The sequence below is a fragment of the Macrobrachium rosenbergii genome, chromosome 24 (genome assembly GCF_040412425.1).
Source record: "Macrobrachium rosenbergii isolate ZJJX-2024 chromosome 24, ASM4041242v1, whole genome shotgun sequence".
Taxonomy (NCBI): domain Eukaryota; kingdom Metazoa; phylum Arthropoda; class Malacostraca; order Decapoda; family Palaemonidae; genus Macrobrachium; species Macrobrachium rosenbergii.
In genome coordinates, this window is record NC_089764.1 from 13480827 (window position 1) to 13498326 (window position 17500).

The 17500-nt window shown below is 38.0% G+C and overlaps 1 protein-coding gene and 1 long non-coding RNA gene across 10 annotated transcripts in view; one reads left to right on the plus strand and one right to left on the minus strand.

Annotated features, from left to right (window-relative positions):
• The window catches only part of LOC136851875 (uncharacterized), a 20682-nt gene extending 14811 nt beyond the window's left edge, over nucleotides 1-5871 (plus strand). The window contains exons 2-3 of the long non-coding RNA XR_010856985.1: nucleotides 2603-2660; nucleotides 5766-5871. This is a non-coding gene — a long non-coding RNA (uncharacterized lncRNA). The remainder of the gene's footprint in view (nucleotides 1-2602; nucleotides 2661-5765) is intronic.
• The window catches only part of LOC136851874 (aspartyl/asparaginyl beta-hydroxylase-like), a 164904-nt gene that overhangs the window by 113633 nt on the left and 33771 nt on the right, over nucleotides 1-17500 (minus strand). The gene's annotated exons all lie outside the window — the stretch shown is intronic.

Genomic DNA, 17500 nt, shown 5'->3' on the forward strand with positions numbered 1-17500 from the left:
AAAAATCCATATGACTGTCATCATCAAAAGAGTGAGAATCTTGGAAGACCTGCAGTCCTTTCTCAGGAGTCAAAAGACATCATAGCTGAGGCAGTGGGTAGACCAAGAAAGTCTTTACGTAAATTGGCGCTTGAACTAGAAACAAAAAGGGGAGAGAAGAGAAGTTATAGTGCTGTATATTGTGAGTTGAAAAAAGCTGGTATCAAGCCATTCCATGTTATCAGCAAGCCCAACATCACTCAGCAACATGGAGAAAACCGTGCATGGTTTTTTGGTTCATTTCTTAAAGATTGGGATGAAGCCGACTTTCTCTATGTTGCCGCATCAAATGAATTCTTCATTTACATAGTCAGGAAGCCAAATCATAAAAATGATATAATTTGGGCTGCAAAGTTGGATGATATCAGCGATGATGTGCGCTATCGCCAAATTGTGAAATTTCCTGAATGTTTGGGAAGTTTTCTCTGTTTCACAGCCAAATGGTTAATGTGGATCATCAAGGAAGAAGGACAGTCATGGAATGGCGAATACTTCAGAAAAACTGTGCTTACTGGTGGAGTATTTCCTTTCCTCAAAGATCCTGAAAATGTGTTATCTGTTGAAGAAATCACATTTTTGCATGATAAGGCACCATGTTTCAAGGCTCTTCAGACACAGGAGCTGCTTCGAAACAGTGGTATCAATTTCTTCTCATCAAGTGAATTTCCAGGTAGCTCCCCTGACCTTAATGTGTGTGAAAACATTGGTAATATCTTAAAGGATCGTGTTGAAGCGCGCACAGTGAGCTATGATGGTATACTGAGTCTCGACGACCTGCGAAGAGAGGTGACCGAAGTGCTCAAGGAAATGGAGTTTGAGTCTCAGCTTTTTTGCGATTTGCTGAAATCATATCCCTCAAGAATGCAGGCTGTGGTACAGGCACATGGAGGCCACACAAAATATTAAATACTCAGAGAGAAACTTAAATAAATAACTGTTCTGGATTACTTTTGTTTTTGTCCATATCAATTTTAGTTTATGCTGTAGAGGGGGGGCTCTAATTTCAAAAACACCCTGTATATAATATATAATATATATATATATATATATATATATATATATATATATATATATATATATATATATATATATATATATATATATATATATATATATATATATATACTGAAACAAGGGAGACCTCATAGTAAGACAACTCCCCTCCAAATTGTCTTGTAATGTAAAATACAGCATTGTTCATGCTGATAACTAACTGAGGGAGGGCATGAGAAGACCAGCCCCTTCTTGATTCTCTCCATGCTTCCCCCTTTGGTAAATCTCTTAAATCCTTCCTAGACCTGGTGACTGCTTTGAAAAAACTCCTTTCAGGTGAAGTCGAATGGACACAAAAACCCTGTCTCATGGACAAACCAGCTTTGGAATGAAAGCCCGGGCAAAAAGTTGTAACCCATAGCACCCATCGAACATGTGGTTGCCAGATGATTGGAAGGCCGGCATGAGGCCTTAACACAGAAAACGGAGGTCACGACACACGTGACTGGGCCGCCATCTTGAACCCCGAGGGCAGAAGCCAGCAGCTCTCTGAGAGCCATCTGAGAGGAGAGGAAAGATAATCCACCAAGGTCATAAAAAGCCAGCAGCCTTGCTCTCAGAAGCCCTCTTGGTAGCAGACCCTACACACTTGCCCCTTGCTTGCTCCTTCTTGAGCTTATACTTCCTGGCCACCTTCACCCCCGCCCCCCAACTAGATCTTCAGTATTTTAAAATTACTGTAATGTTTGATCACTTGGCAGAACTTTGCTTTACCTGCCTATCATTTCCCCATTCTTCTGATTTAAGTGTTTAATGCAATTATATTCCAGGTAAAGTGAACCCAAGCATTCATCTGCAACAGTTCCTTGTTGAAGTAAGGCCTTCAGCCCAACCATTTTCCTTAATTAGTTTCTACCTGACCTAGCAATTGCAGTCTAAACCTATAATTGTTGTGGTACATCCTCTGTTCATCAGTTAGACCCTAGAAGTGGATCCCTGAGCCAGGAATAAAGTGGAGACCTATGCTCAGAATTGCAGCCTGCAATCATTGCCTTGCAACTTGCAGCTCTCAGCTAGTAGCTTCGTTAAGGATGGATGCGAGACCAGAAACGAATTTGGTAATGTGAATCCCAAATAAGCACAAGAAAACAAGTTTCCACAGCAATACGTATAGTGTTAGTGTTTTTGGGTTATCAAAGGTGTGAATAAAACTGTGACTGTGAACAGTCTTAGGAAACAATAGGCCATGTGCATGCGAACAGGGTTTTTATAGGCTGCATGTCTTAACTGCTAAGATTAGCTAGACAGTCAACTGCGAATACAAGTGTTACAGAAAGGAAATAGTGCGCTTATTTCCTCCATGTGCTCCAGAAAATTTGTTGTCCAGTAGTTAGCTAGGCTACACAGTAAATCCAAGCCACGAATTATAGCCTGTTCAGCAATTTTCGCTTTGCTGAAGTACAGCACTCTCTGTCGCTTGTTGTAGCAAAGGTGCTAAGTTTAATCCAGAAAGAAATCCCAGTTTAAAATTTTAAATTTTTGCATCAACAAAAAATCCTTTCACTTGCAGCCATGTGAGCCAATGTCTACCTAGAACCTCGCTGCCTTCTGACTGCCCATAACTACAAGTAAGTGAGCAATTTCCCAATTCATAAATCTTGTGTCACCGAGCCAGGAAAACAATTCCCACATCACTTGTTTCTTTTCATACTTTCCACATGAAAATCACAACAAACATAATGTGATCACCCAGGTGTGTGACTTCCCCGTCAAAACAAAGATCACGCAACCCTCGTGTAGTGGCGTTACCGAGCGTAGTATCTGGTCATGTGCCAATCAGATACAATTCACAGTAAAGTAAAACTCATAGAGCACGTGATCCTAGGCAAACTATTTGGCTCGTGCATGATAGAGTTAAGTGTTTGTACTCATCGTGTTAGGGAGTTTTAATCACCTCACCTCACTGCTGTGACTCCTAACAGCATCATGTTATTGCATTTGGTTACCTTGTACTGCAAAAAGCTCAGTTATCTATGCCCGGTTAAGGAAGTGTGTTCCCCAAAACTCCAGTTCCAAAGCTTTAAACTCATCTGTGCCAACCCTAGGTGTTTCTCAGCATCATAAATACGTTCACTTAAGAACCTTACGTTCACGAACAAAGTAAAATCGTTCACTTATGAACCTCATGTTCTATGAACCCCCTAATTCATTCGCTTAAGAACCTTATGTTCTATGAACAACCTAAATCCATTCCTTTAAAAACCTTACATTCTATGAACAGCCTAAAGCCGTTCCTTTGAGAACCTTACGTTCTACGAACAACCTGAATCCATTCCTTTGAGAATCTTAAGTTCTATGAACAACATAAATCTGTTCCTTTAAGAACCTTACGTTCTAAGAACAACCTAAATCCGTTCCTTTGAGAACCTTACGTTCTACGAAAAACCTAAAATCATGCCCTTACGTTCTTTGAGCAACCTAGATACGTTCATTTCAGAACAGTCCTTTTAACAATCTAATTACGTTCCCTCGAGGATCCCTTACGTTCTCTGGAAACCCTACAGTGCCGGGCTCCGACAGTCTTGAATGTCAAGCCCCTGACAAATAAAATTCCTGTGCCAGGCCCTGTCCTAATGCCAGTGCCCGGGCACACCACAGATCTCCCTTCTGGAGGTCCTAAATTTGCCTTACACCACGGCATACCACAGATCTCCCTTCTGGAGGTCCTAAATTTGCCTTACACCACAACCACTGCCGGTACTAGTTGCATGCCCTGAGTGGTGCCACGTTTCATTCGTTCCAAATGTCGAGCCACTTCCTAATCTCATTCCAGTGCCAGTGCCAAGGCGCACCCTGAATCTCCCTTCTGGAGATCCCAAACTTGACTCTAAATCTCTGCCAGTGCCACTTGAGTGTCCTGGACAATGCTGCGTTCCGTCCCTCACAGACGTCAACAAAATTCCCAAATTAATTCCTGAGCATGGACCTGCCTTGCTGCCAGTGCCAGAGCACGCTATACATCTTCACCCGAGGGATCCCGTTCCAAATCACCTCTCTTCCTCTGGCTTGGCACTGCTACCAGCACTGGTATGAGAGCCAAGACACAGCATACTCGGGTCCACTCCGGATTCCCCTGACCAAAGTAGAAGCTCACCCATCTGTGCAGCCTCTCAACCCATGCCTGAGCTGGTCATTGTGACCTGCGAGCCTCTCAGCCCACCATGACCTCTTCCTCTCTTCCCCAGTCCTCCGTAGACACGAATATGAGTAAGGATTCTGCCATATCTCAACTTGCCGATGAACTCATGGAACTGCAACTAGTAGTAGAGCTTGTAACGAATGGCCCTGCTTCAGCTGTCAAAAAAGCCAGAACAGGTGGCACTTTGAAGTCTTCCTTGGCCTCGGTTCCACCTAGTCCCCCCACCAAGTCAAACCATTGACCTAAAGGTCCGCGGAAGAAGGGTCAAGGGCATATAAGACTCCAGGTAGCCTAAAGAGAGCCGTTGAGTTCTCCTCTCACTGATGCCTCACCTTTATCTTACAAAGAACTTTGGCACCTCTATCCAAAGGCGAATGCCAGATTTCTTCCAAGTTTATTCTTCTTATAACTCTGCGATTTAACTTCTTGTAATATTTCCTTTTACCACTTTGATAATTTTTCTTGTTCTTTCCAACCACTGAATTTAATATTTTCTTGGCAACCTTGCACATTCATGAATCCCTTTGTACAGCCTTATCATGGCTCGTTTTCACTTTGCTTCCCACTCTGCCAATGCAGAGTGCAAATTGTCAGATCCTTGAATTGTGAGCCCTTTTACTTCCTTTTCATGCCTACAAAGGCATGGTACATTTTAAATTGAAAATAAAAGATCATTAGACCTTCACCACATGAGTGCCACACCTGGCACAGTTCCATTACCCTAGATATTGGCAGTGCCATCTTGACCCCCAAGGGGAGAGGAAAAATAATCTGCCAAGGTTATAAAAAGCAGGGTGCCAGCAGCCTCGCTCTCAGAAACCCTCTTGGTAGCAGACCCTACACATTTGCCCCTTGCTTGCTCCTTCTTAAGCCTATCGCTCCTGACCACCTTTGGCCCCCCAAAGTCACTTACCAGTGCAGTCACTGTAAATTCATCCCTCCATTCCTGTTGAAATTCGGTGAGGCCCTCCATTGCTCTGTCTAAGGTAAAGTCCTGATTCAAGGTTCTTACAACAGTCAGGTATCTTTTGATCTTTAACTGAATTTCAGCCCATCATTGGGTGAGTCGGTAGAGCTTCGGACTGTCACTCGATGGGCCGGAGTTCAATTCCCCCGGCCGGCTGATGAAGAGTTAAAGGAATTTATTTCTGGTGATAGAAATTAATTTCTCGCTATAATGTGGTTCGGATTCCACAATAAGCTGTAGGTCCCGTTGCTGAGTAACCAATTGGTTCTTAGCCACGTAAAATAAGTCTAATCCTTCGGGCCAGCCCTAGGAGAGCTGTTAATCAGCTCAGTGGTCTGGTAAAACTGAGGTATACTTTTTTTTTTTTTTTTTTTTTTTTTTACTGAATTTCATTTTCTTTTCGTAGGTGCATATTTCTCACAAAGACCTGACTTACTTAGTAAAGTGTAACTTTTAACGTATGCATCTCGCACAAGAGCCGAGTTATCTTGGCACCATATGTGCAACACTTGATTCACCTGAAATCGCTATTTTTCCCTATGTAACCACTTGCGTTCTCAATTGCAGATGGTGTTGTTAGCTGTGGAAACAACTGCTTGTCTTGTGCTCCTTGCCATGGCCTTGCCACTGCAAGCAAATCTACAGTGTCCCTTTCAAGAGGTTTAAACCCCTAGATCTTCAGTATTTTAAAATTGATGTCATATTTGATCACTTGGCAGAAATTTGTTTTACCTGTCTATCATTTCCTCATTCTTCTGATTTAATTGTTTAATGTAAATATATTCCAGTTAAAGTGAACCCAAGTGTTTATCTGCAACAGTTCCTTGTTGAAGTAAGGCCTCCACCCCAACCACTTTTCTTTATGAGTTTCTACCTGACCTAGGAATTGCAGTCAGAAACTATAATTGTTGTGGAAAGTCCCCTGTCCATCAGCTAGACCCTAGAAGTGGATCCCTGAGCCAGGAATGGTAAGTAGGTCACAGTAAAAACCTAAAAATATGTGGGCCTAAATTTTGATATCTTCGGTAATTTTAAAATGAGAGATGTGATTCTAATTCGAGTAGAAGAATAGGGTAATTAGGGCTATTATTGCGAGGGTTCTAACTCATAGGATAGATGTTTGTCTGGTAAGTTCTTTAATAACTCTTAGTTTAGGTAAAAAGCCTAAGAATGGAGGTAGTCCTCCTAGAGAGGATAATCTTAGAAAAACTCTCATCTTGTTTAACTGTCAATAAGAAACTGACATAAGTTGTTTGATATGGTAGAGTTGGTTTTGGTTTATTATGATTGCCAGAGCAGAGATAATCATGTAAATTAGAAGATAATTTGCTCAGATAGTGGTGTTTAATGAGATAGCGGCTAGGCTAGTTGAGTGTCCATAAAGTCTCTTTACAATTTAAAAAAATATATTGTAAAAGCAAATGAACAGACAAATATGTGGAAATTATTACAAAATGAGTATATATTAAATTTTTTTTTTGCCTCATTTAATACACCTCTGTATGGGCACATTAGTTGCACAAAGCACATCTGGACGTGACTCGATTTCTTGCCGTGTTCGCTGTAGCACAGCCTCATCAATGGTGGCAATGGCATCAGTAATCTTTTATTTGAGATCAGTGATGTCCCATATCTTTGTTCGATGCGATATCATTAAAGAAAGAAGTCCTGGGGAGTGATATCTGGTGAATGAAATGGCCGGGGAATTGGGCCATCCCTTCCAATCTACCAGTCTGAAAATGTTTGATTTAGGAACTCATGAACATGCAGTCCCCAATGTGGTTGTGCACCATCTTGCTGGAAAATGATGGTTGGTTGAAGGTCATTTAGTTGTGGTGCCACATATTCAGTCAAAAGGTCAAGGTAAACGTCTGCAGTAATTGATGTCTCGTTGAAGAAAAATGTACCAATGATTCTATTGCACATGATCCAACACCACACATTCACCCTTGGACTATCTCAGTGAAGTTCTCTAGTCACAAGGGGATGTTCTGATCCCCAGATTCTCATATTATGTGTGTTAATTTCCCTGAAACATGAAAGGTTGCCCCATCACTAAAACAAACTCTGTTAAGAAACGTTTCGTCCTCAGAAATTTGCTCCAGCATGTTAAGTGCAAACTCTTTTCGTCTTTGTTTATGATTTGGCCCAGGTGCATGTGTGAGATGCACTTTGTAAGCGTACAATATGTGCACTGTTGAACGTGGTAGCCGTGTGTCTGGCAGTAGGACGGATGGAGACTTTGTAAGAGAACAATCAAAGGCTTGTCTTACACGATCAGTGTTTCCCTCAGCTGTTCTTGGTCCACCACTCTACCCATGGTCCAACATTGTCCGTCTCGATAAATTTCTTGTGACGTGCACAAATTGACTGACATGACGGTGGATCCCTTCCATACTAAGTTCTGTAGTTTTGTAGAGTCTGCGTATCTGATTTTGTTTCAATAAACCATGACACATGTTGTGCCTTTTCTTGTGGGGTAGCCATTTTTTATGGGTTCATTTAACAGTACCTCTTTCCATCAACAGGGTACCTGGAATACACAAATGCAATGTGATTTAAAACTTTGATAACTGCTGAGTACATTGAACACATCTGATTGAGATATCTCATAAATGGCTTTTGTAATGTATTTTTTAAATTATACAGAGACTGTACTGATACCATATAATATATATATATATATATATATATATATATATATATATATATATATATATATATATATATATATATATATATGGCTTATGCAATCAGCAAAAAGTCTTATATATACTGTGTGTGTGTGTGTGTGTGTGTGTGTGTGTGTGTGTGTGTGTGTGTGTGTGTGTGTGTGTGTGTGTGTCTCGAACTGTTGACCTAACCGCCCAGTTCTCCTCGCTGCTGGGAGAAAGGGAGCTGGGGATGTGGTACAATACATGTACACATTCGTTACCGGGGTCTTAGCGATGTTAGGCAGGGCAGCCGATCGAGGCTACGGCCTACCCCACTGCCAAATCAAAGTCCTTCAAAAGAAGGCATCATGCTTACCCCATATAAAAATGGGAAAAAGCACGTTAAAACAAAGAAGAAGATATATATATATATATGTATATATATATATATATATATATATATATATATATATATATATATATATATATATATATATATATTTTATAAATACACGAAAAGCACTCCCATTCACAAATCAGTAACGTACCGTGCCTATTCAGTGACACTAAAATGAACGAATAAAAAGGAAAACCTCTTGGGCTAATAGATATCATATGCAAATATTTATAACTGCAAGCAGCTGTACCTCATCAGCATAACACTTACAATTAAAAATCATACGAATGGGAAGACTCTGACCCTAACTTAAAGAAAAACGACAGGCAAGAAAAAAAAAACATTCCTAAAGAAAGATGACAGGCAAGAAAAAAAAAAAAAAAACATTCATGAAATCTGAAGACAAACTCATGTCGGCAAGTCCTTCTTGCAGCGTGAGACCAAGCGTCACTTGGAAATTTCCCCACACCATACAATGTGGTGAAGGTAGCCTGATATCTTTAGACCCAGGTTTACCAGGGAAAAGTTAAACAGCTGCAGTCGGCAAGCTATCAGAGAGAGAGAGAGAGAGAGAGAGAGAGAGAGAGAGAGAGAGAGAGAGAGAGAGAGAGAGAGAGAGAGAGAGAGAGTCTGCACAAATGAATGTACAATAGCATCACTCGTTGAAAGGATAAGCTACATTTAATACGGTTGTCTTAAAGAATGAGAATACATCACACCTAGCCCATGGGCTGATAAACGTTTTTCATAACAACGAATAATCATCCTACTAAGAACATGCCTAAGAAGTCAAGCAAAGGTACGGGTTAAGAGCATATTATTATTATGCAGAACGTACATCATGGGAATTTTTAATTCAGAACAGACACGATGTGGAACTTCGAATATAACTCGTGACCAAATACTTAATTGAGAACTTAGAGAGTCAGATTGTCACGCACTGTAAACTTAATGCAGGCGAAACAGACGCTGGAGCCATTAAAGACCTTATCAAACGGCATTATCAGACCCCTGTGTTATAGGTCTAACTTTCACTGGTAGACCAGAAGCATCTGTACTTCGCTAAAGGTTTGCACCAGCACAGTATAATAATGCATTCTCTAACTTCAGGAATTTCACCCTTTTTCACAGGAATGCCATAATCATATGCTGTTATTTTCTGAAAACTATGACGCGAAAATAAAAGCGTTACTTGATGAAGAGTTGTACTACTGCAGCAACTCCTACTCCAGACATAGATTTACGCCATCATTTACGTCCTTTGTTATTTGTGGTACTCGTGAGTGTACATAAACTTCCAGACAAACAAAATAATGAGCACACGCAAGGCGAGTTCTAGTAATTAGAGGAGTGGATATGCTTACTCTAACAGGGAACAATGGAGATAGTTTAAAAGATAACTCCCTCGTCGGTTTGCTGTTTACATGAGTCACAGTTGGCTGACTGTGCAATTTGGTCACCGTATGACGGCGCAGAACTGCCGTTTCCTTTCTATTTACCTAAGGGAAATTCTGGAGATTTACTGCGTGTTCCGAGTCCTTCCCTACAATACTATCTTCCAAATCTGTCTAATACACAGACATAAATTTGGCTCCCAGACGCTAACTCGTCATATAAGCTTTCAAATAACAGAGTTTCTGCGAAACAGACTTTAACATTTACTCTTGACGTCGTGCAACCTGTCGCCAAATCCTTTCCTACTGCTGGCCCATCTATAAGCATGGGGAATGAGGATACCTGGCTGTATTTTCTGAAAGGCAGGTAAGGTCCACATGATCGAGATTTGGCGGCTCGACCCTCTCTTACACTACCGTATTTTTTAAGGTGTGTACATAAGCTACAGATAAAACAGTTGCTTTATTTTGTATTCGAAGTTATATTTGTTCACTGTTTCAAGTTGTAGTAATATTGACCTTTGATCTTCATTATATACAATACGAAGTCTCCAGTTTGAGTGTATTAAGATGGCCTTACAAATGCAGATTTGGTAACTGTGTTAGGTCGTACTGTATTTTAGCCCGATACCTAAATTTTGTTTCCATATGTATATTTATATGATATGCGTTTCCATGAGTTTATATAACACTCATATGTGGATTGGTCAAGTCCACATACCAACTTTTATTACAGCTTTGTTACCACACTGACCACATCAACCAGTAAGGCGGGACAACAGGCCATTTCAAACACTTGTTAAATAAAACACTGACTTTCAAATCTTCATGTGCATCAGTTTTTGTCTATGCACTCTGAAATGAGCGTTCTGAAAGGGTGTTCGTAACTGCATCTAAAAGATCTCGAATATCAACTTTACCTGCGCCAAAATGATTGTTAATCGTTTGGCTTGTCAGTCTGTTATTCAAAAAGTATTTTCTTAAAGCTAATGATTAATTTTAGTGAAATTTAGTGGAAAGATTCATTACGTTTCAGGAAACAATCCATTAGATTTCGGTGAGAACCCAAGTATGGAGGATCCTTTTTTTAATTGTCGATATGCATACTGATAACAGCAGACTATACTGTTTGATGGAGTAAACGTGAATGACAGAAAGTATTTGGGTACCTATGCTAATCCTGTCATGGTATTCGAAGGAGAAAACGTGCACGGCGCCGTATATTTTGGAAATAATGCTACCTGAATTTAAGAAGGCTTATTAACTAGACATCTGTCAATTTTAAACAGTCATCATCAAGATATGATTATTTTTTCAACATCACATAACACAAAAAGTTTAGCCTAGACACATGACGAGACATGTGAGGTAAACAAAATAGTTGCTGTTCAGACCTTGTCGGTGTCTTTACTGGTTTTATTACTAGAATTACTCATTATGTCCCAATTCTGCAGCCACAGATATTCAGTATTAGAAAGTTGTAATGGTGTCTGCATGGCAGCCAGCTGCTCCGGCAGAACAATTACTCCATTTAAAATCTTACTGATTCTTCGTCACACTAAAACTTTTTTCCACAAGTGTTCACATTGGCTGTAACAATGCTGATGTGTTCAGCGTTTAGAGCAGCTAATTTGCCGACTGCTTCTGTGGTGGGGTTATTAACATCGCCCACAGACCTATCACTGTGGTCTTGTAGTCTTCGAAACGAAGACCTTTTCATGTAGACTCCGTAGTTCTAGCACTGTAACGTATTTTACGGAAAACTACTCTTCCCAAGGAACATAATACAATAATCTTCCCCGCCTACTGTGTGTGTGTGTGTGTGTGTGTGTGTGTGTGTGTGTGTGTGTGTGTGTGTGTGTGTGTGTGTGTGAGAGAGAGAGAGAGAGAGAGAGAGAGAGAGAGAGAGAGAGAGAGAGAGAGAGAGAGAGAGAGAGAGAATAATTTGTATAACGTATACATCACAACCTGTCATCCTGCTATAAAACCACAGAGTGAGGTCTAAGATATCCTGACCTAAATAACAGATATCAACCAGTATCCATCAGCTTTACACAACGATATTTTTCATATCTAACTAACCTAACGTCCAACATACAGGCCACATGAAGAGTGAGTCTGTAACCCTCTTGACACGACATAACCCTGAGATAAGAAACAGAAGTACTTGAAAATTAGATCAATACCCAAAGATTATTACTGAGATACTTACTTCATTCCACATGTTTCACGTTCATCTTATCGTAAACAACAATCCCTCCCATTCCTCTACCCCTACACAATCCCACCACCCCATTTTCTGATGGCAATCAACAACTGTAAGGCTTATCACTGTAAGGCTAGCCTACACTCTCCCAGATAAATCCAAGGCCACAAAGATGAATTAAGGTATAGTATTATATAAGGAAATATACCGTATGTCTTGCTTTTATCTTATTAGGTCGTCATTTTTCTATATCAGCAGCCTGTTATCATGTCAGAAAGAGGTAGAGGCGGTCTGACGCCTAAACAGCTTGTCTGTTCAAATGCAATGGATGATGAAAGAAACAGATACTCGTAGCCTGTGTGATGCTTCTATGGGATCACTGTACATACGCACTCTACCCAGTAACTTATGTGTGCGTATGTGTGTATGTACTATATTTATCCACCCATTTTTATGTGTGTATATATATATATATATATATGTGTGTGTGTGTGTGTATATATAATATAGTTAATAATATATATATATTTATATATAAAATCTCAATCACATATTTGTGATTCTGTGTGTGTGTGTGTGTAATGTATTTATATATATATTTATAAATCACATATTTGTGATTCTGCTTATACAAACTAATAATAAATTTATAATATATATATATATATAAATTTATATATATATATATATATATATATATATATATATATATATATATAAATATATATAATTTGCGTTTGTGTTTTTAGAATGCAAATGAGATGAAAAGGATAAAAGTAGCTGAGGTGGGAAGATAAGAAATCGAAAGAAATAAAAGGTGGTGGTACTCAGATACGCAAGGTGAAAAGGCGAATCATGTTTTTTTCAATATGGTTTGTTTGTCACATGGGGTAGAGAAAGTGTTGAATGGATAGGCAAAATGGAGCCAAGTGGTGTGATGTGTTTGAGGATTTCGATACACCGTGGAAGTTTTCTGAAAAAGGAGTTTATGTTTGTTTCAGTAGTCTGAGAATGAACGTGGCAGTGTCTGTGACTTCCAAGATACTGGCAGCTTCATAAACTTACAAAGTAGCCGCTGCAACAGTGTATCGAAATTCTCAAACACATCACACCACTTGGCTCCACTTTGCCTATCCGTTCAACACTTTCTCTACTCTATGTGACAAACCATATAAAAAAAATTGGTTCGCCTTTTCACTTTGCATATCTGAGTACCACCTTCTTTTATTTCTTTCCATTTCTTATCTTCCAACCTCAGCTACTTTTATCCTTTTCATCTCATTTGCATTCTAAAAACAAACACAAATATATATATATATATATATATATATATATATATATATATATATATATATATATATATATACATACATACATACAGTACATATATATATATTATACATATATATATAATATAATAATATATCTATAAATTTATATGTATGTATATATATGCGTATTTATTCATGACATCTTGTCTAAGCAGACTCACAAATATGTGATTTGAGATTTCGCAATAAATGCCTCAATTATTTATTACCTAAAAGGTTTCCTCAAAATTATACTTTACTTAAATAAAGTTCATAATTATGGACTATACATAATGTTGACCAGTGGATAGTAGAGGACCCCTTAATATGAGGAAATGTCGACCTAAATGGTATTCTATAAGGCTCCACCATAAAGCCAAGGACGACTGCCTTTAAACTACCGCAGGTTAAAAAGAAAAGGAAAAAAACTTGGCCTCCTCACCACTTGGCTACGGTTTAATTCATCCATTGGGTTTGTAACCATTTACCGTATATGCTGAAAAAAAATTCAAGTTAAATAATATTGGAGATTTGAAGGCTTGTGGATGTGGAACAGCAGAGAAAAAAATAATTTATGTTATAAGAGAGAAAACTGGATACCAAAGGAATAGGAATGAACAAAGTGGATAGGCAGGTTGTTCAGGACTGGGAAGGACAAAGAGTGGTTGTATCAGGGATGGATAACATATACTGTACAAGGAATGGGAGGATGATTGTATGCTGCGTCTGGAGTACTTTGGTAATGTGTAAGTGAATAACAACTGTTGGTTCAAATTGGATATAACTTTCAAGATAATCATTCCCAATTTGCTTGAAAACTTTTTACGTGGCATTTAAAAAGAATACTAATATATAAAAGCACTAACAAAGAACTCTCCAAATAATATTAAAGGATGTGTACATTAAATCCCATGTCCGTCATGTGTCAATTGATACAAGTGTTATCTACGTCAAACTGAAAAATCATTGAAAAAGAAATAGAACACTAAAAAATGTGTACAGAAAAACAGTTCAATTCGTTATGCTGGTGAATCAGTCATGCTTAGAAATTACATACGTGCTGAAAAGCTCGCTTACCTTGTTAATGCTATCAACCAGACAGGTGTTAAAAAGTATTCAAAAAGCCGTTTTATTTTCAGCGGCTTTGGAAATTAACATCAAAGTGTACAGTTTCACATAGAAATGTCCTAGTAAGAATATGAATACCAGCCAATGAACGCATAAGCTATATTTACTTGATTCAAAAGAAGTGATCAAAGTGTATAGATTTTATGGAGCATATTTACTTAGGTCCTAAAGACATAAGCACAGGTGCGAGACTCAGGTGCGGACGAAAACAATAGTTAACAGCGCGCTCACTCTCCGCCATAATTAAAGTTAAGACTTTTCCTCCTCATCCCGGGAGCTATTTTTTTTTTTACGTGAATGTTCATATATAATGTGAATTTCTACTACCAAATATCAATCCTCTTTATATATTTATATATATATATAGGTATATATATGTATATATATATATATATATATATATATATAAATATATATATATATATATATATATATATATATATATATATATATATATATATATATATATATATATATATATATATATATACATACATACATACATAAAATCAGTGTTCTTAACTAAATAAGGCACACGCGCACTCGATTCATGGCTTTTGTTTTATTTACCCTTGTGGTACTTAGCAAATAATATATACATATATATATATATATATATATATATGTATAACATATATATAATATATATATATATATATATATATATATATATATATATATATATATAACATATATATATATATATATGTGTGTGTGAATGAGCCACGTGGCAGCTTAACGTTAAATATTGACAAGAGCAAAACCGTCATTAATAAACGCATCGCATGAAGCTTACAGGTGTTTTACAAAAATTATAGAGATGCAGAGTAAAAAAATACTGCAAGTACAGGAGGCACATGAATCAATCTATCTATCTATCTATCTATCTATCTACCTATCTATCTATCTATATATATATATATATATATATATATATATATATATATAGTATAACTGATTCACGAAGATATGGAAGATTATATATATTATATATATATACATATATAGTATATATATACACACAAATGTATATATATATATATGTGTGTGTGTGTGTGTGTGTGTGTGTGTGTGTGTGTGTGTGTGTGTGTGTGTGTGTAGCCAATGCATATGTAGGTAAAATGTGTATATATACTAAAATCATACGTTGGCCAAGGCAGCGAATTAAGTACGTGGCGTGAAATGACTGTGGTGGTAAACAACTATAATTAAATAGAAGATGGTACGTGCTTCATCATCCCAAAAGAACTGGAAGCCTAATACCTTCTGGCGCCACACTCAGGGGGAAAAAGGAAATAGGTGAAATGGTGAAATGTGTGTGTGTGTGTGTGTGTGTGTGTGTGTGTGTGTGTGTGTGTGTGTGTGTGTGTGTGTGTGTGTGTGTGTGTGAGAGAGAGAGAGAGAGAGAGAGAGAGAGAGAGAGAGAGAGAGAGAGAGAGAGAAGGGGGGGTTAAGCAAAAATGTGAAAGTCCTTCAACTAGAACAGCCGAAAGGAGAGCGGACACACCCATCGAATGCAACAGAAAGTTTGTTGGTTGATCCCCAGTATGTTATGCTTGCATTCACTTCACGCCTGACTATCGGAATGAATATAAAACGGTGACACTTTATCGTACATAACAGAACAAATATTCACCACCCACTAAAAGTTTTCGCCGTTACTGTTAATACAAAAACAATAAACCAACATCACGCAATTCATTCGCTTATTAAAACTAACAATGGAAAAATAGGAAGTGGGCGTAGAAAGAAATTTTGAAGCTGATTATTTTTCCAAGAAAACGTCTTTATTATCATGTTACCTTATCATGAATGTCATGACAAATGCATCAGGTTAATCAACGGATTCAGACAGTGTTATCTATGACGTCAGCAAAAAAATCCTATCCTATATTCCTATAAGCAGGGAAAAAATTGATTCTTTTATTTGAGAAAGAAAACGAGGAAAGTGAGAGAATTTTAGCCAATAAAAAGGCCTAAATAGAGGTTTCCTAATATTATCAAGAACTGTGTATCAGGCACTTTGGGGATGATTCTACAAAAAAGGATGGATGATTAGGAAGCTTATATTTGCTTCCGTCATGCTATCAATCGAGAATTCCACGAAACTCTGTCAATGTAGCGTACAAGTATGTTAAGCAACAGGAGAAATATACATGGGGGATGTTGGATACTGCAATTATCTGAAATTATTACAAAAATGAAAAAAGTTTCGCTAAACTGTACTATGAGATCAAGGAAGTACGGTACCTACGCTGACAAATACATACACACACACACACACACACACACACACACACACACACACACACATATACATATATATATATATATATATATATATATATATATATATATATATATATAAATGTGTGTCAGAAAGCTTGCAGTTTCTTACAAAAAAAAAATCACGAATAACCGATGAAACTTTTATCAAAGTGTAAGCACAAAAGTTCTGAACTGTAACATCTTAAAAACTTAATTTTTTCATCTCTTCAGCGATAAATTCCTGTAATCCAGGTAAGATATCCGCGAGGTATAATCCACCAACACAAACCAAATATTAAAACTGGGAAGATATGAATGCCGTGATCTCTTCTCGTAAGAATCAAAGAACGAAATAAACACGCGTTCCTGACCTTCTCTGTCTACCTTCTACAGAAGGTGGATCGCAGAGCATTCGAGTAATTTTAAACACATCACATAAGAAAATAACTATTTGTCTTCTTTGCCAACAAGGACTTTCAATTTCTGTCTCATGTATATAATGCACAGCTCAATTTCTGAGATATGCAAAAAACACGAGAGAGAGAGAGAGAGAGAGAGAGAGAGAGAGAGAGAGAGAGAGAGAGAGAGAGAGAGAGAGAGAGAGAGAGAGATCGCCAAGTATCTGGCCCTGACCAAGCAGTGATACAATCGAATTGTTGCCAAGTATGAAGTAAAGAGCCGGTAGCTACACAACCAGAAAGGGTCAATAGCCTCTTCATTTAAAACCAAGGAAACTACAGTTGAGTAAATAATGGCTACACAAGTATCAGGTTAAAAATGTGAACAAAACTTGCGTAAAAATGAAACGTATTCGACTTCATGGCGGAACAAAGACCGGAGGGGTATAATGAATATTCATGCCCACTACAACACGCCTATTGAAACTCAAATCCTGAACACACTAAACTGGGGCCGAATGTTCTCACTACCAGGTAAATATTACAA